Raw genomic sequence first — 24,260 nt, 5'->3', positions numbered from 1 at the left:
AATGTTACAATCGCAGTGTCACAATATTCATTTTTGCCCACATCACAAATGATAAAAATATTCAAATAAAAGTAGCATCAACCCTCTGAACGAAATTAAAGATAATATTACATTTTTACAGTTGAAGTCACCCACATTTTGGACTTACCGAATAAACGTCATCGAAAATAATACTCATCAAAGAAATATAAAAGATATGAAGTAGATACCAACCCAAACGAGTAACGACACAAAAAAGCAAATACTCATGACTCAGATCATTACATAAACATAGGCCAGGCCAGATAGGATGGAATGGGTAACAGCACAAGATTATAAACCATGTCAACGGCGTTGCTGCAGTGCTCACACCGGATCCCGTCAGATCACCGACGTTAAGCGCTGTCAGGTCACCGTCCAGGTCTGCCGAGTGCTGCTGGTAAGCGGTGTGCACTCAGCCCTCGTGAGGCCGGTTGAGGAGTTACTCGATTGAGATGCAGTGGCTCTGGTAACGGAAACTGATATCGGGTTGGAGAGCTGACCATATGCCCCTTTGTATCCGCATATGGTGACGCCCACGGGCTACGGGCGACACTGTGGCCGGTCGGTACCATTGAATCTTCATGACCTATTCGGACAGTTTTTGTATAGTGTTCAAAGTTCCACCTAGCTGGGTATGATTTCCACAAAATAAAAGTGCCGGAGTTCTCAATTACACCACATCCCCTACGATTATATGACGCGAGGCGCGCATTATTCATATGTTGAGGCCTCCAGTGACTTCACTGTTGTTACGTCAGCAGTGTGATCTGCGTGAATGGGCTTAAACGCACAAAAAAGAAAAAAAGAATAAGGTAATGCATGTACTTAACTCTATGTGCTTGAGTTATTGTAACAAACCTTCACTTTATAACATGCAAGCTAACTTTAGCATACTAAATCTCCTTTCATGCGCTACCTTACAAAACAATTGACAGGGTTCTGCTCCTGCTACAGCCTTGTAAACTTCAGCGTGAAGCTTACTAGACCATTATGAATGGGTGGCTCTGACCATCTGCTAGCATCATACAACTTTACACGTCAGCTGACTATATAGCGAAAGGTTGGTACGTTACATTACAATAAAGCATAAACAAATTAATAACATGAGGTAAATGCCATTAATTGACTCATATGAGCTGCATTGTAACACTGCGCAAAGGAGGTCTGAGGCCCTCTACAATCTGTCGGTAAACTTAGGTGAGAGTGGCGAGGCCTCACTCTGACTACCCAGCTACGTCGTAAGGTGCTTCTACAAGTTGTTTAACAACGTTGTATCGAGGCGTCACGCAATTAAAATCAGTGGCGATGCAGTGTGCAGATACGTCCAGGCAGCTTGTTTTTATGTGAACTACTTAATACCACACGGAATACAGGAAACGTTCGCCTTCTTCCGAAACGCATTACTGAGCAAATTGCGTTAACGGAGAAATGGAATTCGTAAGTCAGGATTCATATAACTACTACAAATATAGAACAGAATGGCTGTTCGTCTGTTTGCATGTTCGTCTACTATCTCCCTCTAAACTGATGGATACATACCGATAGCATTTTCAACACAATACAGTTTAGTTATTCCGTAAAATGCAAAGCTTACTTTTACGTTGTGTTTCCGCTGATTACAAGGCAACAACGTAAATTTGATACTCGCACGTGAGTGTAATACAAACAATCAGCCTCTGTACAAAAATTTTATGAATCGCTGCCACTCCAAAATTTTATAGTTGCTCAGACCACACGTTCTCAGCCAATGCAAACAGGGACACACCCGGCAGAGTAACAATATATCCGCAGTGGTGAAGCTGGTGCCAATTATGACAGCCACAGTCCATCACGGCTGCTTAACGTTCTAAACAGCACATCTACATACTCCGCAAGCCACCATACGGTGCGTGGCGGAGGGTACTTCTACCACAACTAGTAACTTTTCCCGTTCCACTTGCAAATAGAGCTACGGACTGTCTATATGTCTCCGTGCGAGGCCTAATTTATCTGGCGCTAAATGTACGTTGGCTGCAGTAGAATTGTTCTCCAAATGCCGGTTCTCTAAATTTTCTCAATTGCGCTCCACGAAAACAATGTTGTCTTCCTTCCAGTGATTCCTGTTTGAGTTCACGAAGCATCTCGGTAACACTCGCGTAATGATAGACCTTAACGCTAACAAATTTAGCAGCCAGTCTCTGAATTTTCTCTGTGTCTCCCTTTAATCCTACCTGGTGCAGGACCCAAACACTGGCGCAGTACTTAAGGATGGGCCGCACTAGCGTTTTATACGCCGTCCCCTTTATACACCGAAGTGCCAAAGAACCTCGTACAGGCATGCGTATTCACATATAGAGATATGTGAACAGGCAGAATACGTCGCTGCGGTCGGCAACGCTTATATAAAACAAGTGTCTGGCGCAGTGCATCCTTGATGACTGCACGACACTAAGCTTTATGCCTCGCATTGGACTGTTGATGACTGGAGGGAATCATGTTGCCTGGTGGGAAGAGTCTTATTTCAAATTGTATCGAGCGGATGGACGTGTACAGGTATGGAGACAACCTCATGAATCCATGGACCCTGAATCTCAGCAGAAGACTGTTCAAGCTGGTGGAGGCTCTGTAATGGTGTGAGGCGTTTGCAGCTGGAGTCATATTGGACGCCCGATACGTCTAGATACGACTCTGACAGGTGAAAGGTAAGTAAGCATCCTGCCTGACCACCTGCATCCGTTCATGTCCATTGTGCATTCTGACGGACTTAGGCAATTCCGGAAGGACAATGCGGCACTGCAGATGTAAACAATTGCTACAGAGTGGCTCCAAGAACACTCGTTTGACCAAACTCCCTAGACGTGAACATTATCGAGCATATCTGGGATGCCTTTCAACGTGCTGTCCAGAAGAGATCTCGACTCCTCGTAGTCTTACGGATTTATGGACAGCCCTGCAGCACCCACTACTTCAGACATTAGTCGAGTCCATACCACGTGGCCCTTCAGCGTGCTCGAGGGGACCATAAACGATATTAGGCAGGTGTACAAGTTTCTTTGGGTCTTCAGTGTTTATTGATGATGATTATGATGATGAGAGAAGGGAGAGGATAAAACCCGGTGCCGGCACATAGCCGCGAATAGAAACAAGGAGGGCGCCAAGCTTAACTTCTCCATCCGACGGGCGGATCATTTCAACAGTGTCAGATGTCCGCCCTTCATTCGACACTGCGGAGAGGTTTGGTATTTAAACCAGGGCGTTGGCGCAAAGTCTAGTGATCAAGAACTTTACGCCACTATCTCCATTCCCCTTGCCGACCAAATACCGGCAGCGAAAATTTTTTCCACGACCAGGATTCGAACTGTTTTACCCCCGGGTTCACCACCACACAAGCATGCGTTAGCGACCTTTCCTTCGATTTGTTCCTTATCGTTCGGAGTCAGGGTGTAAGTAGGCTATTCACGGTTTTATGTTGGTAAGGCCACGTAGTGCTCTGTATGAAAATCACTGACTGTGCTATGTTCAGTCTGTGGCTTGTTGGACTCATTCTTGGAATATTCGCTTGTGTAGTGTTGGGCAGTTGGATGTGAACAGCGCGTAGCGTTGGGCAGTTGGAGGTTAGCCGCCAGCAGTGGTCGATGTGGAGAGAGAGATGCCAGAGTTTTGAGAGGTTACTATAAGTGAACGATCTGAACGTGAGTCCGCCAGAAAAAGGAAATTTGTAAAGACGGATGTTATGAATTGATAGATATATATATGATGACTTTTGAACATTATTAAGGTAAATACATTGTTTGTTCTCCATCAAAATCTTTCATTTGCTAACTATGCCTATCCGTAGTTAGTACCTTCAGTAGTTAAAATCTTTTACTTAGCTGGCGGTATTGGCGCTCGCTGTATTGCAGTAAGTTCGAGTAACGAAGTTTTTAGTGAGATAAGTGATTCATGAAAGGTATAAGTTACTGTTAGTCAGGGCCATTCTTTTGTAGGGATTAGTGAAAGTCAGATTGCGTTGCGCTAAAAATATTGTGTGTCAGTTAAGTGGTGATCAGAATAAATAAAGATAAAACTATCTGAGTACGTTGAGTTTTGCTCAGCTGTTTGAAAATCGAATAATGTAAGAGTTTTTCCAGCACAGTCATTCATAATTTTTCAAAGGGCACGTTACAAGGTTTGACAAAGTCTATATCACCTGCTGGAGGGTGCTGCTGATACGATGTTTTTAACTCCTCTCAAGATGTGTACTCTGATTGACAGCCGGTAACCTTAGTCGTCCATGTCACACGGCTCCGAGGGACGACCTGGCTTAGCTCTTTTTCCTTTCACTGGGTGCCAGCCGGCCTAATTATCTCCCTAGCCGGCACGATGTTATTGTCTATGTGCTCAGTATCTGTTGTCTGCAGGGATTAGCACGCAGGTGCAGTCAGCGGCAGAAGTAAGGCAAGGGATACACAGTGAGATTCTTAAGGATTCCAGCACTGAACCATGAGCAAGTTCCTCTCACAGGGAACTGAAAATGAAGACGTCACAGTGTGACGATATACATAGTAATGAATGCAGGGATCCGTCTCTGTGAAAGCTGAGCTGACGATAGGTTGACAGTACTTCAGAAGGCCAATTCAGAACACTTTGTGTGAAGCAGCGTGCAAATCATATTTTCGCAGGCACCTATGGGAACCCCTCGCACTGATCGATCATTGTCCACACTCATTGACTGTCGCATCACCTGTCTGCTCCTTCTCGGCAGTGTTGTTCATCCCCCCCCCCAACACACTCTGTTCTTCAGGCCGATGAATTTCCCATGGTATTGCCGATACCATTGGTGGGAAGCCAATTTGCAATCTCACTCAATGAACTATTGACAGGGCGTAATCACAACTACCAGTCTACGGGCGGAGTGCCAAAATTTCCGATCTTTGCGCGGAAAAGATAGTAGGAAGCGTCTGGTGTGTGACATGGAAGCTCCTCCACTGCTCCCAAGTGTCTTTCGTTGTGGCACTTCCCGGCACTCAATCTTATCCAGATATTCTCATGTACACCTATAATAATTCCTTTGTTTATCTGCAATCCTGAATTATCAAGAAGGCTGCAATACCAAAACAAACCCGCTGGTTTCTAATGTGTATGCCTGTAACCCCTCGCTCATATACCCCCAAGGCATATGTACGAAGGTAAGTTAATTATTAGACGCAAAGTAGTTATAAAATATTATTGTAATCAAATAGGAAACTTACAAGAACATCATTTTTAGGCATAGTCTTCTTGAGTTTCAACGCACTTGGTCCGTCGTTGTACTAGCTTCCTCATTCCCTCATATAAGGAGGTTCTCGGTTGAGCTGCGAGCCAGGAATGCGCCTCTTCTTTTACTGCTTCGTCCGAGGCAAATCGATGGCCCCTTAATGCCTATTTGAGTGGACCAAACAAGTGATAATCAGAAGGTGCAAGATCGGGACTACATGGAGGATGATTCAGTACTTCAAATTTGAGTTTCTGAAGCGTTTCAGCAGTGTGGGCAGCAGTATGCGGACGGGCATTGCCGTGCAACAACACAACACCTTTTGACAGCAATCCTCGGCGTCTGCTTCGAATTGCAGACTTTAGCTTGGCAGTAAGCATCTCACTGTAAAGTACACTGTTTATTGTTGTGTCCCTTTCCCCATAATGTTGTAGTACTGGACCTTGTACTTCCAAAAAAACCGTAAGCATCAGTTTTCCTGCGAACGGTTGGATCTTGAATTTTTTCTTGCACGGCGAATTTGGATGTTTCCATTCCATGCTCTGCTGTTTACTCGCCGCTTCGTAATGGTGGATCCATGTTTCGTCACCAGTAATGATCCTGTTTAAGAAGTTTTCCCCTTCGTTACCATAGCGATCCAAATGATTTTGGCAGATCTCCAAGCGCGTTTGTATATGCAACTGCGTGAGTTGCTTTGGAACCCATCTTGCACAAACTTTATGAAACCTAAGTGTGCTGTGGATGATTTAGTAGGGCAAACCGTGACTAATTTGTAGACGATGTGCCACTTCGTCAATAGTTAATCGTCTGTCTAAGAGTATCATTTCACGTGAACGCTCAATGGTTTCTTCATTTTTGGCGGTAAACGGTCGTCCAGCTCCTTCATCGTGCATAGCACTTGTGCGACCATTTCGGAATTTTTCAATCCATCCGTAGACACTCAGTTGTTGAAAAACACTTTTCCGTACTGTACCGAAAGTCTTCGATGAATTTCGTTCCCTTATCGCCTTCCGACCACAAAAAACGGATCACTGAACGTTGCTCTTCTTTGTTGCAAATAGACAACGGAGCAGCCGTGATTAACAGCACGGCAGCGATACCGAAACTAACCAAACAGCTTGAAACTTGCAAAGAGATAACAACAAATAAACAAATCATACGTCATCAACGTAAAATAACAGTACTACCAAAATAAAAAAAAGATATAACTAGATTGCGGATAATAATTGACTTACAGTCGTAGGTCTGTGGTGACCTTCTACTGCCATAATACGTTATGAGTAATGCTCAGAAATAATGTACGCAAACAATCAATTTAAAAACTGCAAAAGAGTAGTATAGTAGAGAAAAGAGTTAGAAACTCGGATGTAAATGTATTCAACAACGTGGCAGAGTCGATCTGGTTGACAAGTTGGAAACTATTCTCAAATTATTCTTCAAGCCGGTGTATTGGTTATAATACTCTTCATGTTAGAGTTCTAAAAGTGCAGATTTCGTAACTTCAGCTCAGTTGCATTACACTTAAATAAAACGCCTGTGTTTTACCTGTTTTTACATCACAGACACTCTCCTACCTGGGAACTATGGAATATGATTCCTGTAGTCTAATACAAAAACACAGGAAAGGAGTAATTTTAAAGAAGATCATCTTATTCAGATTTAAAATTTACTTCAGAAATCTATTGCCAAAAGTCGTCACGGTCGTTCCTTGTTTAGGCCTCACTACTCCATTGAAAAAGGCTCTATCTTAGGCTCCATCTGAGTTACATGTCAAGAATCGTTGATAATGAGGTCAGTGTTAAACAACCGAAGTTAAAAGTAGGACCAGCTGTATTGCATACTGAGTACAGAATTTAACAGGAAGTCTGTCGCAGAGACATGTGTCTTCTTTTTATCCATAGAAGGTCAACGAGCAACATAAATGTCACTTTTAGCACTTTAACTGATTTTAGGACCAAGACCCTTGGGCAGTGTACTAAAATATTAGTATAATTTTCCTAGCCAATTTCTCACGCACCCCTATCTTACTGTCTCGTGCTGTTTACTTTATGTCCTTGTATCTTTGAAATCTATGAGCTGTTCATATCCTGTTGTCATTTATCTCTGCTGCCTTGACATTTTCCAAATGTTTTTAGTCAGACACACTCAAAAGTTTCTAATTACGTTACTGAACAAAAGAAGGTATTGCTTGTGCCTAGCCAACTGTTCCAGTTACGTCATCTCACACTAAAGTTCTCTTAAGATCCTTGTGAAGAAAATCATATCTATAATTCATTAAATCAATTAGGATAGCTTTTGATGCATTTCCTCGAGAATAGATGTTTCCTAGTTTTCTTAATAATTTTTTAACTGGGGTGATTCCCATCCTACTACACCTTTACTGTCAACTGTTTTCGCATGTCTCTCAACAGTACAACAAAACGCTTTTCAACTGAAGATAACTGTAACCTGAAGTAATGGTTTAGCATTGGCTGATAACCAAGACTTTCGAGACCACGCAATAAAATACTTTGGCTCAAATCTCTGTCGAGATGTCTCATGGTAAGTTGGCGACGTTCACAGTAAAAATCGGAGAAATTATAATTAATTATCGTATGATAAGCAAAATTTACGCTAACAATTCTCACAACTTCTATATTCCGAATCTGTGTTGCTCTTATCTGAATTAACTCATAATTTCATAGTGTTAGAAAATCACTTGCTATACAGTCTCGTAACCACTGCTTTATGTAAGCGGCTTGCTACATGTGCTTAATATTTGAAGAAATCGTTTTATAGCCATCAGTTGTACACATTCAGCTTTATGCTTGATCGGTTTCGCTTATTATAATCATCATCGCTGGAAGAACAGAAGTACATCTGGTGGATCGAAAATGCGTATAACTCATAAATGACTCAACAGCACACCAAATACAACGATGTTCTACAGTGGTACGTAAAATACATACAATTTGGCAAATGTCATAAATGAGACAAGTAGGTTAAACAGAAGTATGTAACAGGCTGCGTAAAGACTGCTGACGACAGTCATATGTCAACCGTCTATATGTCTCCCTACAGGTCCTAACTTCTCTTATCTTCGTGGTCCTTATGAAAAATGTACATCGGTGGAGATAGAATCGTTGTGCAGTCAGCGTCAAATACCGGTTCTCCAAATGTTCTCAGTAGTGTTCCGCGGAAAGAACGTCGTCTTCCCTCCAGAGATTCTCACTTAAGTTCACGAAGCATCCCGATAATACTACCGTGTTGATAGAACCTATCGCTAAGAAATCTACCAGTCCGGTTCTGAATTGCTTCAATGTCTTTCTTTAAAGCGACCTAATGGGGATCCTACACGAGCAGCACTCAAGAATGGTCTCGTGTACTCCAGAACGCATGAACCACACTTTTAAGAAATCATCCCAATAAACCGAAGTCGACCATTCACCTTGACTACTACAGTCTTTACGTGCTGGTCCCACTTCATTTCGCATTGCAAAGTTACGCCTAGATACTGAAATCAAAAATCATCGTGAGGACTTGACAGCCAGGATTCCGCACCTGGGGACATTCGGCCGCTGAGTTGCAAGTAGTTTCAGTTGACGCCACATTAGATATTTAATCGACGTGAATGTGTAAAGCAATACACTACTAATGCTACATTCGAACATTACGGGATTGTTTTCCCTACTCATCTGAATTAAGTTACGTTTATCCGTATTTAGAGCTATCTGCCATTCATCTTAGCTACCGTCACTCAGCGACGACACCTCCCAGCATCCCACAGTGTATAAGCTTGATAAAGGCATCAATTGGACTTGAAACAATATCTAGCTAAGAAGCAAAACAAAACTCACTTTCGAAAGATGAGTAGTAATTAATAATTTATTTAGCGTAAACAATATTGTACAAGTACCTAAGGAAAATGAATCCAACTTAAAAGAAAAATAGGTAAACTGCAATAGCTGGCCTTAGATTACGATGGAGGTGTCTCCTATTGAATAAGGTTTAGACTACTGACTAATGTAAGTGTATGTTTCATCATATTTACTCGAGAAGCATTCCTGAACGGATGACGCGTCTTGTTGCGGTAGTTGCCTGTACCTTGTGCAAGACTGAGGAAGTACGGAATCTCGCTGCGGTGAACGGCTCCGCTGAGGCCAGATGCCAGGCTCGATCCTTTAACACGCCACATCCGCTTCCCTCTCTTTTTCTGCTTTCATTGCTCTAATGTTACGCCACTAATAACCTCGTCATGCATGAGACTTCAAACTCTCAGCTTAGAAATACACATATATTACAAAAATGGATATATGTTACGTGTGTATGTATACACGTCTGTTCCACATCTCCTAAGGCACATGGCTGATTTCAGCTCAACTTGGTGCACATATCAATGTCTGATTAAGACTAGCTGTAGGGGTAAGAACCATCTATTAATCAAAGGGGTGGGGGTGGGAATGATAAAGCAGTGTAGCCTACGATGCGCGAATACCCATACTTTAATCATCCAATATTTCAGAATGAGAGCACTTGGTGACTTACAAAACACTTGATGCATAATTTCAAATCTTTAATCAACTTTTCCTCGCCGACAACACCCACAAAACTACGAAAGGAGAAAAAGTTTATTAATTACTAGATTGTCGCTGTTCTTGCAGTAAAGCTGTCGCATTAAACGTGACAATTTATTACTTCTTTACTACTGACGGTATTCGCTGCACATTTTCCAGACAACATTCACTTATATCACTGAATGTACCAGGAAATTATATCATTCTACGACACACAGTCCAGCAGATATGACGTCATAAACATTGAGCTGTGTGAAAATGAAACTGCACGGCGTAATTCGCTAGGGGTACAGGCGAAATATGTGTGCAAATAAGTATGAAATATGTTAAATATATGTGAAATAAGTTTGTCTTGTGCGTACGCTGGCAGATCCACAGGTAAAATGCTCATCCTAAACCTCTGGAGGGACTTCACCCATATCTGGTATACTTGTTAGTTACGATCTGGAAACATTACCGTGGGAGTAAGAACGACCAGCGTGCTATTGGGATGGCTTGATAGCATGTAGAGAGAAGGGGAAGAGGAAATGACAGGCAGCAGGGGGAAGCAGAAGACGGACAGAGATAGAGTGAGGAGGAGAGGGACAGTGTGAGAAGGTTGGGATGCCTAGGAAGATGGGGCAGGAGGAGATGGACTAACGGAATAGTGGAATAAGTGCACACCCGGGCAACGCCAGGTACCTAGCTAGTTATCTACGCACTTTTCATCACTATCAACACCTACATAAATGTTCCGCGAGCCACTGTACAGTGCAAAGCGGACTGTACGTCTTACGGGTACTATTCTACTCCATTTGCGTATTGTGCGATAGAAAAATGACAGTTTGTTTGCCTAATCTCTCTCATTTCATTCTCGTGATGTCTGTGCGAGATATACCTAGATGGCAGTATAATAGTCGCACAGTCACCATCGAGTAAGGTCCTCTAAATTCAAGCAAAACGGTTTCGCAAGAACTCTGCTGCCTTTCTCCCAGTGATTCCCAACTCAGTTATCCAACAGTTCTGCTACATTTCTGCTCTTCTGTCCTGTTACGAGCCTAGCAGTGCGTCTCCGATGTCTGTTGCCACGATTACTTGGTAAGGGCTGCAACCATTGGAACAATATTTTAGAATCGGTTAGACTAGCGTCTTGTATGTGATTTTCTATTCCAGAAACTTTACAATAAGTATACCATATGCCTTCCGTAGTAATGAATTATATGACCCCAGTATCATTAAAGAGAGCTGCCATTCATTAAATCAAATGGAAATGTCCAAGTCTTTCTGCAGATCAGTACTATCATCGAGCGGTGATTCTTTCCTGCATATAAATGCGTCATCAGCGAGCAATTTTGTAGTTCTGCAGGGTGATTATAAATAAAGTCCCAGTTTCAAAATGCCGTAGAAAACGAAGCGCTGCTCAAAATGAAGTCAAATTTGAAGGGAATATTGTAGAAGAATGGGGAAACCCAATGGAAACAAAAAAAATTAACGAAACGTTCTCCACTGATGGCGCTTTAAGCGTCGTAACGTAAATGGTTTCGGCTACAAGTGACAGATGAACCGCAAAATGACGTGAGTTGCACATTAAACCAACCGCATTGTGCAAAGTATGTGAGAGCACAAATTTGGCATTCAACCGCTAGTAAAACCGTCCACCATGGCACAGTCATACCGCATCAGATGGTGCGGACACCCTCGCCATGAACGCCAGTCGACTCCAAACACATCCTCATCGGATGGGAAAAATCGGTTTTTAAGTATTCTGAGACCAATAATAAAAAAAAAACACACGTAAAAATCCACAAATAAATGTGTTTTTAACTGTCATGAGGCCAAAAACCTCACAAAAAGCAACAGTCGTGCTTCCACCTACGTATATCTCGCACAGCAACACGATGAAAAAGATGAGAGAGATTAAGGCACTTTCAGAGGCATGTAAACAGTCATTTTTCTCTCGCTCAGTAACGAATGGGGTAAAACTGGGGCAAGACATGTTTAACATGCTGTCCACCATTTCTGCCACAAGATGAAATCGAGAAACAGCTTGTTCCACTACAGATCGAAGTGTTTCAGGGGTCACAATCAGAATGAGTTGCGCGATGCGTGCTTTCAGTTCAGTTACGTTTGTAATTGGAGCATTGAACACAGGATATTTCAGATAACCCCAAAGCCAGAAGTCACACGGATTAAGATGAGCTGATCTGAACGGCCAGGCTGTAGGGAAAAGACGGCTGATAATTCTAGCATTTCCGAAATGCATCTGCAACAGCTGGTTCATTGGTTGTGCAATGTCTGGTGGAGCGCCATCTCGCATAAAAATACTCCTACCCACACATTCACGCTGTTGAAAGGCTGGAATGACGTTGGCGCGCGAAAGACACTCTTTAGCATTTCATAATTAAAAGTTCCGGCCTAAGAGGCTGTGGTAGATCAGTAGGAATTCTTCCTCCTGACGTTTCGTTGCCAACTGCGGACAACATCTTCCGTGGTGAGCCAACGACTGGCTGCTACACCGTAGATGTCGCGTTTATAATTACAGAGTGCATAGAGGACGCCACCATTTGTCACGAGCTGTCGACAGTGAAACTATCTCTGCCTAATGTCATTGCTGTCGATCAAAGGTAATCGATTGTCAGATCGTTGGTACGAAATCGACCACCATATCTTACCCAACTTTAAGCTTCCCTCTTTTCTGTTAAAATCATTGTGGTGTTTACAAATATCTATGACTTCTCTGTAGACATGTGCAAAATAATGTAAAGTCTTAGCTAGCTAGCTTAGCTAGAGAAACTGACAGCTTAAGTTTTTGGATGCTTCAGTAATTAAACAGGAACATGGGACTTTAGTCGTAAGATATACAGAAAAACACAGATACCGATTGTGATCTCTATAATGAATCGAATCATCATCCCAGGCAGAATAGAGAAAGTGTTGATGGGCAGGGCTAATAAAATCTGGTAGCCAGTTTATTTCCAAGAGAAGCTAAATCATTTGAGAACAGCTTTTAAGAAAAATGGATATGTTGCTAACTGAGATAGATCGAGCACTCCATCCCAGAAGAGAAGTGTTCGAAAACATACAACAACCACAAGAGCTGTCAGCTGGGAAAGATTTTCTTCCATTTATCCACAATATTGCGGATCGCATTGGGAAAGCTCTGGCCGAGTTTCGAGTTGAAACAGTGTTTAGACCCACCAAGAACATTAGTGAATGTTTAGGATCGGCAAAGAAGCACAACATCCTTTTGCAGCCCCTGGGTTGCACAAAATTCCGTGTAGTTGTAGGAAGATTTATATTTGAACAAAGAAAAGATGTGTTAATACCCACCTAACCAAACACAAAAGGAACTGTCGTCTGGGACACGCCGACAAATCGGCTGTAGCGGAACGTGTTTTCAAGACGGCGATCATGAAATAAAATTTAGTGAGATGAACGTGCTAGCTAAGAAATTGCATTGTTATGCACGTATGTACAGAGAAGCCATAGAGATTTACAAACACCACAATAATTGCAACAAAAAAGAAGGCTTAAAGTTAGATAAGATTTGACGGTCGATTTTATACCAACGATGTGACAACCGATTACTTTTGATCGAGAGTAACGACGTTAGTCAGAGTTAGTTTCACTGTCGACAACACGTGATTAGCGGTGGCGCCCTCTATGCGCACTCCACGGCCTAGCAGCCAGTCGTTGGCTCACCTCGGAAGATGTTGCCCGCAGTTGGCAACGAAACGTCAGGAGGAAGAATTTCTACTGTTCGCCCATGGCCTCTTAGCTCTGAAGTTTTAATTAATGAAGCCGCCGGCTGTGAAAGCCTACACACTATTACTCGTAGCGTTTGCCAGTGGCGGCACCGGTAGCAGGACTCATCTCCTCGAAAACTGTTGCCCGCTGTAAACGATACCGTCAAACCGCACGACACTTTTACCTTTGCAGAATGAAGCGATACCGGTTGACGTGTGCGCGGATTTTCCATTGCCCATATTCTAAAATTCTGTTTACTGTCATGTCCTTGGAGACGGAAATTGCTTTCGTCTGTCCACAGAACGTTCCTTTTCCATTCACTGTCCGCTTGCATGCGTATAAGAAATCCTAGAGCAAACGTTTGCCTCACTGGCAGGTCAGTATAAAGCGACTCCTGGATATGGGTAATTTTGTATGGATAGCAATGCATGACGCTACGTAGAACTTCGTTCACCCTGCCCACAGTCATGTCCATAATATGAATAATTCCCTGTATACTGCACATCTGCGCACCACTTCCGGCAATACTTAGGCCATATCTTCCACTGTCGTCGGAGCAGTTGTTTCCTCCCTTGAAATTTCGCACTTCAAAACAAGTTGTTCTTTCGAATTTTCTCCAGAACGTTGACAAATATCGGACCTACGCCTTTTTTCATACCCTTGAGCGTCACCGTTCTCGTAACAGAGTTTTACCAGCAGCTCAAGATCCTGCATCGAGACAGTTATGGCGAGAATCTCAAACATATACTGAGAAGCAATTGTGTACCCCGCGTCTTTTATTTGGCATATTCTGCCGTCTACAGCGGCATCCAGTGCTCAAATTTTCGGTAATGTCTTATTTCCATAACGTTTCCCCGTTCTTCGTTAATACTGCATTCAAATTTGACGTCATTCTGAGCAGTGGTTCTTTTTTCACAGCGTTTTGAAACAGGGATTTAATTATAATCACGTTATGTGTACTCAAAACATTACGCTGCCTTGGAGTACGCAGTATTCTCACTATGGTCGTATCTGGGTATCGATTGTGGCAAGCCGGCCGGTGTGGCCGAGCGGTTCTAGGCGCTACAGTCTGGAACCGCGCGACCGCTACGGTCGCAAGTTCGAATCCTTCCTCGGGCATGGATGTATGTGATGTCCTTAGGTTAGTTAGGTTGAAGTAGTTCTAAGTTCTAGGGGACTGATGACCTCAGCAATTAAGTTCCATAGCGCTCAGAGCCATTTGAACCATTTGATTGTGACAAACTCTGCCTTTTTCTTACTTCAGTGCCAATACTCAGCAATAACTCCCACTTTTTGAGATTCACATAATTAATATTGTACAGTTCCTCTCATTTCATTAATCGGGAACGCATCACGATTCAACGATACATGGTTGTTACTTTTCTTGTGAAGCTCTAATATCATGAAACCAGTGCTGTTTAAACGTTCCCCGGTAGCCGCACAATGATTTAAGCCAGCAACTAACGCAAAACTGAATAAAGCTGCTGAAATGTTATTCTTCAATAGCGAAACTGCATTGTCACAACAAAAATAAAATCTTTAATGTTTGCAGTAGTGACTGTCCTTGGCAAAACCGTGGCCATTACAGAATACAAAACTTAATTAAATTCCGAGTAATGTTTTTTCAGTAGCATTTTTCATTCACCAATGTTTTCCCATCTTTAGTCATTTCACCCCATATGCATCCACAAAAAAAAAGGTTCAAATGGCTCTGAGCACTATGGGACTCATCTACCTAAGGACATCACACACCCATGCCCGAGGCAGGATTCTAACCTGCGACCGTAGCGGTCGCGCGGTTCCAGACTGTAGCGCCTAGAACCCCTTGGCCACTTGGGCCGGCATGCATCCACAGCAATAGAACATTATATCATCACTTTTCAGAGTCGTGTGCACGATATGGCACTGTTCGTGTTGTTCCTTACTTCGGTGTGCACTAACTTTTACATTTTGATCCGCGAAAGCAATACGTTCTGCAAGTATTACGATAAGTCCCTTTTTGCATAATATGCGCTTCTCTTCTTTTAATGAAACGTTTCCATACAACCCTGCACCCCACGAATGATTTTTTGCGCCCGTTTTGAGCGTCGCATTCTTGGAGACGTAACTGAAACTCATCTTTCTTGACTTAAGTTCATAATTTTTCAGCTGACCTTTCGCAACTAATAACACGGGTAAACACCGAAAGTTAATTGTTTTTCTTCTAGGGTGAAACTTTCTATTGGCTTAAGTCCATTATTTTTCAGCTGGCCTTTCGCAACTAATAATACGGCTAAACACCGAAAGTGAATTATTTTTGTTCTAGGGTGAAACTTTCTACCGTTAGTATGAAGCTGTTTTTTTTAGTTGTTGTTTCATTTGCCCCCCCCCCCCCACATGGCTGGTGGCTGGTAGCTGCCAGTCGTGAAAACATTGCAATCTTCATGCAATGGGTTTACAAATACCTAACCGAAACAGTGTAATGCGGATGGTGAAATATGTATAAATGATTGTGAAATTATTACAAATGTAACTTGTAGGCCTGTTCTCTATTTCTTAGGAGTTATCCATTCGTACGGGGATCTGCTGTTGCCCCACAGTCATCAATACGCAGGTGGGAAGACCTGTGCATCATCAGCCTGTGAGCCAAGCACACTTTGTTCCGTGTGTTATCGCTGTTATTTCCGTTGTTTGTGCTTCTTATTCTCTAAGCCTGAAATCGCGGACCGCCCCAGCATTTGTCTAGAAGAACGTGTAAAACTGCCAATAAGCTAAGCGCAGGCTGGCCGATGTAGCAGACCTTCAGCAGATAACCCGGCCCACGGATTCAGTCTGCTTCTGGCTACACATCCCATCTCGCCACCTAGTGCGCTACTACGTATTAGCTTGAAAGGGTACAGTACCGCCCGACAATTGAAAATAGGTACAACATTCTTCGTTATTCCTGTCATAACAGCATATTTTTTCTAATAATAACTCAATTTCAATTAATACAGCTAAGTCGGATACCAGTGTAGGAAAGAATGACAATTTATTTATTTAATTGATTACATGTGCACTCCCACAAAATAAATCCCTACACCCAATTTGGTGAGATCTGCGAAATGAATGAATGTATGGTCGTCTGCTAACCGCAGATAGTGAATGTTCAATATATGATCATCTTTGAGACGGTCCTTTGGTCACCTTTGGTGGAACGAAAGAGATGAAATTTACCTGAGCTTTGAGCGCCTGAGATGTGGCTGACCAATGGGTCGCATGGTCTTCCCCCACCTCGACAGAGGTGCGAGATGACCTGAAGAACGGCCATGTTTTCAGCATTCTGGCGCTGGATCTTATTTTGGTATGACCTGTCTTAGGTGTGCTCCGTAAAGACAAAAGAGTGGATAGAATGGTACGCATGTGTAATACTTAAGAGTAGTTTGGAATAATAATTTCTCTATTTCAGGAAGTTTTGTGGGGAGAATTAAATGTCAGGCAGGTAATAATTAGGGGATCGTAGTAATCTTCGGAAGTTACCAACGGTCACAATGAAACCACGTGTAGCAATAAGTTGAAATACTTCCGAGTGCTGAAGTTAAGCTGAATTACTGGCGTGTGTACTATAAGTTGGAAATATTTAAGAAATGGCGTGTGCAGGACTTGAAATTAGTGACGAGCACTTCCACGTGGTGAGTACTGTGTGAGTCTCAATCAGTGTATGAGACAAAGGATAAGGAGAAGTACTCGTCCATGGTATCAGTTGAGGACTCGCGTGTGTGACGAATATGTTCTTAATATTACTTTGCGTGTTATGTTTCCGTGTGACGCTTGATTCAAACTATAATATTCTGAGAGTGAAGCAAGGTGAGTCAGCCGTCTATCCAGCAACGCCACTTGGCTTGCATTGCACAGGAAGACGTGCACACATCCTCCAGAGTTCATAGTAGGAAAGAAAAGCTACGAAGTGGGGAAGTGTCATGTGAAACTGGGATGAATACAAATTGAAGTGGGAAAGCTGAAAGTGATGTGATTATAACGTTGTGACTATACCTTGTGTTGTATTCCATGTTGCCAGTGCGGTGCATTTCATGTAATTTAAGTATGTGTGGTTTGCATGGGAGAGTAGCAAGATAGGAACAGAGGTAGTGGGTTATGTATGTTCCTTTTGTACCGCTCGGTCTGGAGGAAATTTTCGTGATGATGGGTGTGAGAGTCGAAGTGTGAGATATAGCAAAATATCCACCATCCTATCGAGAAAGTGCACTGTAGTGTTAGATAATTACGAGACCATAAGATAGAGAATCACCAGTGTAAAGCCATGCCCACTGGGCGGAGTTTCTCATGTGCAACTGTTGTAGAAAATGTAATGGTGTGTTTAGGTTATAGAATTTATCGGAATAAAAAAGATAGTGAAAAGAAAAAGATTGGTGGCCTTTTCCTTCGAACAGTATGTTGTCATGATACCCAGAATTTATAATGTGTGCGCCATTCATATTCAGTGCGATGGCCACGTGTTGATCAAGGCCGTTGGGTAAGAAAGAAAATGTGGTACTGCCAGTGCGTAGTGAACAGTCAGAGTTGTGTAAATTACTAATAGTCAGAAGTGCGTTATCCGTTTCCGTTGCGTAATATTCAAACAGGAGAACAATTTGTAACTTAATTGTGAGTATTAGAGCTCATGTTACTCGATAAATAAGAATGAATCCACTCGCTTGGCAGACCACTCATCTTGCAGGACTGATTGCTTGATGCCACAGTATGAGCAAGGCATGTGGGTGTCTCTCAAGCTACACGAGTACGTCATAGGAAAAATGAGCATCGATATTATCAAACAAATGTTAATTACCGTTGCTTTTAATTAATAACAAAAATAAATGTAAATTATTATTATACATCTATAAATATGGCGCAGAAAGGGGCAATTTTAAAACAAAGCACTGCAAATTCGCCAAAATTTGAAGGATGTGGACTGCGGAGGGTTGGTCATAGAAGTGAGCATTAGGAGTTCTACTGGGTGTTAATAGGTTGAGGGTGCAATGAAAGAGGCCCTGTGGGTTGTCACTGTGGAGATGAGTGTAAGTTTTATATTCTGGAAACAGAAGCGGGAGAATCGGGCCTGCGACAGGTTACAGTGTAAAGGGAAAAGGGATGTGGTTCTTACATCTAAATTTACATTTATGCTCCACAACTCAAGTTTAAAAAAAAACGTGTTACTGTCTACACCTATCTACTTTGATGTTTATTGCAACGATTGAAGTTATGTACTATTTTACAAGTTAGTTGTTAGAAGTCGTTATTATATCCACAACTAAGCACGTCGAAGCGAGTAGCCTTCCCTCTAACTTGGAAGTGGGCTGACTATTGCTACTGCTATTACTACTACTGCATTATTAATTTCTCCATGATGGATGGCACTGACTCCGCAAACGTGTACAGTTAATGAGAAGCCGCTCCAGTTGTTGATGAGAACTTTATTAAGGTCACGACCGGTTTCCGATTTAACTCCAGTCCATTTTCAAGTGGATACGATACCACCAGTTTTAATGCATATTATGATGGATAGAAAAATATTTTACTTGATAGGATATGAAAAACATATCTTAGATATGTGCAGTATAAGTACAGAAAAATATAAGATTTAAATTACAGCACAATGGAAGTCGATGGATACACAAAAATTTTTCATAATCGAAAAAAACAGAACTTATATATCTACAATATAAGTACCGAAAGAATATATAACGAGCAGTCACATGCCGGCCGCTGTGGCCGAGCGGTTCTAGGCGCTTCAGTCCGGAACCGCGCTGCTGGTACGGTCGCAGGCTCGAATCCTGCCTCGGGCATGGATGTGTGTGATGTCCTTAGGTTAGTTAGGTTTAAGTGGTTATAAGTCTAGGGAACTGATGATCTCAGATGTTAAGTTCCATAGTGCTCAGAGTCATTTGAACCACTTTTGAGCAGTCGCATGAATACGAGACAGGCAGAAAGAAGAGAGTAAACTGCATAGTGTTTCAAAAGTAATCGCCATAACCATTAATACATTTATCACACCATGAGACAAGACGGTCAATGCCTTGATGAAAAAATGTTCGCTGCTGCCTACGGAATTATGATTGTACCGAGGCGTACACCTTTTCGTCCGAAGTAAACCGACGACTACGAATGGTGTTCTTCAGGGCTCCAGAAACATCGGAATCGCACGGAAAGAAATCGGGACTGTGCAGAATATGTGCAAAGGCTACCCAGAAAAACTTCTGCAGGGTAGTGAAACAATCATGGCTACATGTGGATGTCCGAACATTATGAAGGCGTAGACCGTCTTTCCTCACACTGGAATAAATGTATTAATAGTTGTACTTTTGAAATTATAAACAATTTAATTACATTTTTCCATCTGCCTCGTTTTCATTTGCCTACCCCTTACTGTACAAAGTAAGATATATAAAGTGATTCCGTAATGATGTCGCAAACTTTCAGGGATGATGGAAAAAGGGAAATACACTCAAGAGCCAAAGAAACGGGTACACCTGCCTAATACCGTGTGGGGTTGCCGCGAGCACGCAGAAGTGCCGCAGTACCACGTGGCATTGACTCCACTTATATCTGAAGTACAGTCATGGACTGTGCGGCTAATCCCGACGGAGGTTCGAATCCTCCCTCGGGCATGGGTGTGTGTGTTCGTCCATAGGATAATTAAGATTAAGTAGTGTGTAAGCTTAGGGACTGATGACCTTAGCAGTTAAGTCCCTTACTATTTCACACACATTTTGTCTGAAGTAGCGCTGGAGCAAACAGACACGATGAGTCCTGCAGGGCTGTCCATAAATCAGTAAGGGTACGAGGAGTGTAGATCTCTTCTAAACAGCATGTTGCAAGGCATCCCAGATATGCTGAACAATATTCGCATCTGGGAAGTTTGGTTTCCAGCGGAAGTGTTTAAACTCATTAGAGTGTTCCTGGAGCCACTCTGTAGCAATTCTGGACATGTGGGGTGTCGCATTGTCCTGCTGGAATTGCCCAAGTCTGTCGGAATGCACAATGGACATCAATGGATGCAGGTGATCAGACAAAATGCTTACGTACGTTTCGCCTGTCAGAGTCGTATCTAGACGTATCAGGGGCCCCATATCACTCCAACTGCACACGCCCCACTCAATCACAGAGTCTCCACCAGATTGATCAACCCCTGCTGTCATGCAGGGTCCATGGATTCATGAGGTTGTCTCCGTACCTGTACACGTCCATCCGCTCGATGCGTTTTGAAATAAGAGTCGTCCGACCAGGCAACACGTTTCCAATCATCAACAGTCCAATGTAGGTGTTGACGGGCCCAGGCGAAGCGTAAAGCTTTGTGTCGTGCAGTTATCACGGGTATACGAGTGCTGAAGTGCTCCGAAAGGCCGTATCGATGATATTTCGTTGATTGGTTCGCACGCTGACACTAGCAATTTGCGGAAGGGTTGCACTTTTTGACGTTGAAAGATTCTCTTCAGTCGTCGTCGATGGAATTCTTGCAGGATCTTTTTCCGGCCGCAGCTAAGTCGGAGATTTGATGTTTTATCGGATTCCTGATATTCACGGCACACGCATGAAATGGTCGTACAGGAAAATTCCCACTTCATTTCTACCTCGAAGATGCTGTGACCTATCGCTCGTGCGCAGACTATAGCACCATGTTAAAACTTACTTAAATCTTGATAACCTGCCATTGCAGCAGCAGTAACCGATGTAACAACTGCGCCAGGCACTTGTTGTATTATATAGGCGTTACCGACCGCAGCGCCGTAGTCTGCCTGCTTACATACCGCCGTATTTGGATACGCGTATCTATACCAGTTTCTTTGACGGTTCAGTGTGTATAAATTGGAAGTAAGCAAGTTCCAGTACCTACGGGCTCGAAAATGCTTACCCTAACAGCTATGGGCACTTCTTTAGTGGAAAATATGTGTTTCCCAATATCGAAGATGAAAAAGTGCTCGCCGGCCGCGGTAGCCGTGCGGTTCTGGCGCTGCAGTCCGGAACCGCGGGATTGCTACGGTCGCAGGTTCGAATCCTGCCTCGGGCATGGGTGTGTGTGATGTCCTTAGGTTAGTTAAGTTTAAGTAGTTCTAAGTTCTAGGGGACTTATGACCTAAGATGTTGAGTCCCATAGTACTCAGAACCATTTGAACCATTTTGAATTTTTGAAAAAGTGCTCACAGCTGTTTTCGTCCACACTGACGCCTCTGAAAGTTGCCTATCCTACAGTGTTAGCAGCAACGGTGCCGGTACATCTATTCCACCATCAGAGGTATCAGAACGACTTTCAATTATAGACACATTTACGCTCCTCCATAATCCCTGAAAGTTTGTAACAGCATCATGGAAGTCGCCTGTATATTCATTCTGTACTCATACTATATTTAATTATCTAAGATTTGTTTTTCGTGTCGTATAATGTAAAATATTTATGCATCCATCATATTAGGCCTATGCATTAACATTGGCAATTTCATTTTCACCTGAAAATGCTCTGATGTAAAGGCTGAAACCAGTCGTAGACGTAGCAACTGGAATGGCTTTTCAGTAATACTACTACCATAGCCAATCCAACTATCCGGAAGGTGACTACTTACACATTAAGCATAACCAATGGTGTTATTCGTAAACTAAATTTCTTGTATTATACAGTTCCACATTAACAGAACAAACTAATCGTAACAGTTTCCTGCGCTGTATTATGCACATAATCATGAAACAAAGAAAAATAAAATTGCGTATTTAAAAAAGAAGGTTAAGAGATAAACATGAGTAAAGGATTCTCTAAAACTACCCAGATTCTGTGTCTCAATTGGTATTTGTTTCGTATGTGGAACCTCCATTCTTCAGGGATGCACTGTCTAATAGGGCTTCCATATTTTTAGTTCTTGCGACAGCGTCCGACCTTTTTATATGAAAATTTGCAGCCCTCTGCCGCTTGAGGGCTCCGAACTGCAGCGTGCAACGTCTCGTTGTGTAACTTTAACTATGTCGGTGCGTGAGAAAGAGCACGCTGCAATCGAGTTTCAAGTACAAAGAGATCACACATGGAGCACCCCCTCCATCAGCATGACAATACCAGATCACATACGAGCGCTGTGACATCAGCAACAGTCCGATGCCTTGATTTCTTTGTCATCGACCATCCTCCATACAGTCGCGGCGTGGCCCCATCCGATTTTCATGTTTCCAAAACTGAAAGTATACCTTCGAAGACTTACTTGTGAAAGTGAGATGAAATTTCTGCCCTGTCAACAGTGTCAGACCTTCTACAGTGACGGTATCAACGAACTGGTCTCTCGATGGAAGAAGCGTATTCGTCGCCTGGGTGACTGTGTTGATAAATTAATATGTAGACAGAAAAGCAGGCAAGCTTTCATATGAAGAATGCCAAGCATTACTTCTCACCACGCACTCGCAGTTTGTTCTTGAATATTCGAAATGAGTACGGACAGAGATAGGTAAAGATAGATAGGGAAGAGGGAGTAGTATAGAGTAGGATAGGGAGGGAAGAGTGTTCAAAAAGGATGCGTAAACAGCGGACTGGAAGTGGGAGTTGTCAGAAAGTTCAGTGGAAAAGAATATACGTGCAATATGTGTGGATGACGTGAGGGTACATTTGTATCGCATCTAAGTTTAGTTTGCGACAACTGTGGTGCGAAATTTTCGGCTTGCTGAGTCACCGAGTTTCAGTCGATAACTGCGTGTGGGCGCGTCAGTCGCACCGGAAATCTTACAGAATAATACGTCTATTGATAACTCGGCGGCAGCCAGCCGCCCGGAACGGACTTCCTATGTTCGCGCGTGCGCAGAGCTGCTGAGCGGGGAAGGAGGCTGTCCCGGTGACGCGTGACACGTGCCGTCGCACATGGCTCACGCCTGTAACTCTGCTTTTCGGAAGCTCATGCCGAGTCTCGGATGGACTCCCGGACAGCTCTTCTTCCTCGTCCGCTTCACGGGAGTGTCCATTCTGCCTGACGTAACCGCAGTCTTCCGACACCTCCCACGCAGCGTGCGATGTTCCATTTTAACGTTTCCCTTCACATTCTCAGAACGTCTCGCCGGTTCAGCTGCGGTCGTGCAGTTCCGAACAGCCACAGTTCCAGCTGCGGCTACCAATGACTCCCTGTCGCGACGACTTAGCGATCTGCCACAGTGACTGAGGCTCCAAGTTCTCATTCCGGAGTTGTTGTTGTTGTGGTCTCCAGTCCTGAGACTGGTTTAATGCAGCTCTCCATGCTACTCTATCCTGTGCAAGCTTCTTCATCTCTCAGTACTTACTGCAACCTACATCCTTATGAATCTGCTTAGTGTATTCATCTCTTGGTCTCCCTCTACGATTTTTACCCTCCACGCAGCCCTCCAATACCAAATTTGTGATCCCTTGATGTCTCAGAACATGCCCTATCAACTGGTCCCTTCTTCTCGCGAAGCTGTGCCACAAACTCCTATTCTCCCCTATTCTATTCAATACCTCCTCATTAGTTACGTGGTCTACCCACCTAATCTTCGGCATTCTTCTGCAGCACCACATTTCGAAAGCTTCTATTCTCTTCTTGTCCAAACTATTTATCGTCCATGTTTCACTTCCATACATGGCTACACTCCATACAAATACTTTCAGAAACGACTTCCTGACACTTAAATCTATACTCGATGTTAACAAGTTCCTCTTCTTCAGAAACGCTTTCCTTGCCATTTCCAGTCTACATTTTATATCCTCTCTACTTCGACCATCATCAGTTATTTTGCTCCCCAAATAGCAAAAC

This window comes from Schistocerca piceifrons, chromosome 3 (assembly GCF_021461385.2).
Source record: "Schistocerca piceifrons isolate TAMUIC-IGC-003096 chromosome 3, iqSchPice1.1, whole genome shotgun sequence".
NCBI classification, from domain to species: domain Eukaryota; kingdom Metazoa; phylum Arthropoda; class Insecta; order Orthoptera; family Acrididae; genus Schistocerca; species Schistocerca piceifrons.
Note: the sequence above shows the minus strand (reverse complement) of the source record.